We start from the raw sequence: 2,995 nt of genomic DNA, 5'->3' as shown, positions 1-2,995 counted from the left end.
TAAAATCTGGGAGGGTCTACATCTTCTTCTCGCTCCCTTCTAAACTATTTCTATTTCACGTCCTTCGAATCTTACAACCGAAGTCTGGTTTCTGTACGAGTTAACCCTTCGCTCCTTATATTTTATTTCTGCTACCTACGGGATTTCGAAAAGTGTAGTCCAGTCAACATTTTCAAAAGCATTCTCTGAGTAGAATATCTTTGTCATTCAGATATTTCCATTAGCGCTTGTTGAAATGGTATACAACATATGTTGATCACTTCATCTCTGTTTATTTGATGGCGTCATGCAGTGGCATGCCCTCAGCGTGGAATATGGTCAGCTGCGGCATGGATCACAAAGACTGTCCGCAAGGTCGTTCAGTGCCTGCCAGTTCGACCTTCAGCGCTTTTGGGTCTCGTGTTGCGGAACGCCACTACAGTCTCACAGATACGTTACATCTCTGTGAGACCTCTCTCGTAGTTCATTCGGACCATCCCGTGAAGGTGAATTTTCAGGTCTTTAGGACTTTGGATTCGTTCCTCTAGCAACACTACACGGTTGGATAAATAATACGAACACATACTTGAAGGAATACAGCAAGTATCAACCTCCTCTACTTACTTAGTCAGTCTGCTAGTTGCACGTTCCGCGGATCATAATTGTGAGCGCCCGCTGTGGTACGAACCGAAATGGAAAGGAAGGTTAGGGTTTAACGTCCCACCGACAGCGAGGTCATTGGAGACGGAGCACAAGCTTGGACTGTTTCAAAAATGGTTCAAATGGCTCTGAGCACTATGGGACTTAAACCTAACTAACCTAAGGACATCACACACATCCATGCCCGAGGCAGGATTCGAACCTGCGACCGTAGCGGCCACGCGGTTCCAAACTGAAGCGCCTAGAACCGCACGGCCACACCGGCCGGCGACTGTTTCAAGGATGGGGAAGGAAATCGGCTGTTCCTTTCCAAAGCAACCATCCTAGCATTTGCCTGGAGGGATTTAGGTAATTCACGGAAAACCTAAACGAGAATGGCCGGATGTGGGCCTGAACCGCCGTCCTCACGATGCGAATCTACTATACTGACCATTGCAACATGGAGCGAATCGGTTTTACAATTACAGTACATCTTCTCAGCATGACTGATTTTAGCTTAACAATGTTCAGTCTCTCTCTCTGTCTTAATTACACACACACGCGAACACACACACACACACAAAATCACGTTACTACCCATTCGGAAATATAAATTCAGTCTGTGTTTGAAGTTAATTTTATTATCCACCAAATTCCTTACATCACTTAAGATATGCTACGAAGTGTTTCGAGTTTTCACCGGTCTTCAGTCGACAAAATACAGTCACATATTTATAAGCTTTGTGTATATGTCGACAACACCTGTACAGAAACTGTGTGAAGTTTCTCACTGTGTGATACATTTCTTCAATAATTTCGTATTCATGATAGCATCCATGTAAATCGTATATCCAACGTCACAATGGTATTCCGATAATTCGCAGTAAGACGATGATGGTGAGAGGTTATAATAAGATGATCATTAAGAAAGGAAAACAAGGGTAATGGAATTTGGTGAATTAAATCAGGCGATGCTGAGAGAATTACTTTACGAAATAATGCACTAAAAGCAGCAGATAAATTTTGCTATTTGGGCAGCGAAATAATAGATGGTGGCCGAGTAGGGACGATATTAAACTCAGATTGGCAATAGCAAGAAGAGTATTTATGAAAAAGACAAATTTGCTAACAATGAATATAAATTTAAGCGTTAGGAAGACTTTTCTGAAGATATGTCAGGAATGTAGCGTTGTAGACAAGTCAAAAGTTCAGAAAAAACGTTTTTGAACTGTATTGCTACACGGGAATTCTGAAAAATAGTTGGGTAGACTGAATAATCAAGAGATACTGAATCGAACCGTGGAAAAAAGTAACTTGTTTGAAAAAAGGGAGCCGGCCGGAGTGGCCGAGCGGTTCTAGGCGCTACAGTCTGGAACCGCGTGACCGCTACGGTCGCAGGTTCGAATCCTACTTCGGGCATGGATGTGTGTGATGTCCTTAGGTTAGTTAGGTTTAAGTGGTTCTAAGTTCTAGGGGACTGATGACCTTAGAAGTCAAGTCCCATAGTGCTCAGAGCCATTTGAACCATTTTGAAAAAAGGGAACAGTTGATAGGACACGTTCTGAGACAGCGAATAGTCAATTCTGTAATGACAGAAAGTGTGACAGCGTGGGGAGGGGGGGGAGGTCAAAATTGTAGAAGGAGTACAGAGTATGTATCTCGATCAAATGTCGGTTGCAGTGGCTATGAAGATGAAGAGAGGTTTGCATAGGATACACTGTCGCGGAAATCTGCTTAATCCAGTCTTAGAGCTGAAGATCGGAAAACAGTGGTAAGATATTTTAGAGAAACAAATGCCAGTTGTGGAAGCATTCGCAACTAAAACATTTCTCCTCAAAAGCAACCCGTCGTTCATTACGTTCACATGCAGCGCAACTAGTGGGAGCCAAAAATTGAACTCCGCCAACCGATTTTCGCTGTGGAATTTACATGTTAAATCTGAACCTATTTTCCTGTCCCGATCAAACATATATATTACCTGATTGTAAATTCTCCATACTGCTCAGAACCGAAAGAATACAAATTGCGTCATCCAAACATTTCAGAGCTTAAGCCTTTGCATGTTCGATAAAAACGTATACATGCAAACACATAAAAAAACATTTAGAATGCAATATTGAGCACCTTTTCGCTTTATCCTTTGTGTCTTGTTTTCTTTCTACATCCGAAGCTATTTTTCTTTGCAATAGAGCTGATTTTTTCACTGTTGAAACAACTTTCATTTAAAATATTTTCCACCTATCGAAGTTCTAATTTTTGCTCAGTGTAGGTCTTTTTTTTCGTTACCCAGACACAGTAAAAGTCTCACGTGTTTGATCTATCTTGTAGGAGGATACTCGTAGGGGAAACTATATCAAATGCTCATGGAACCTTTGCC

This window comes from Schistocerca piceifrons, chromosome X (genome assembly GCF_021461385.2).
Source record: "Schistocerca piceifrons isolate TAMUIC-IGC-003096 chromosome X, iqSchPice1.1, whole genome shotgun sequence".
Classification (NCBI taxonomy): Eukaryota; Metazoa; Arthropoda; class Insecta; order Orthoptera; family Acrididae; genus Schistocerca; species Schistocerca piceifrons.
This window is presented reverse-complemented; position numbering follows the sequence as displayed.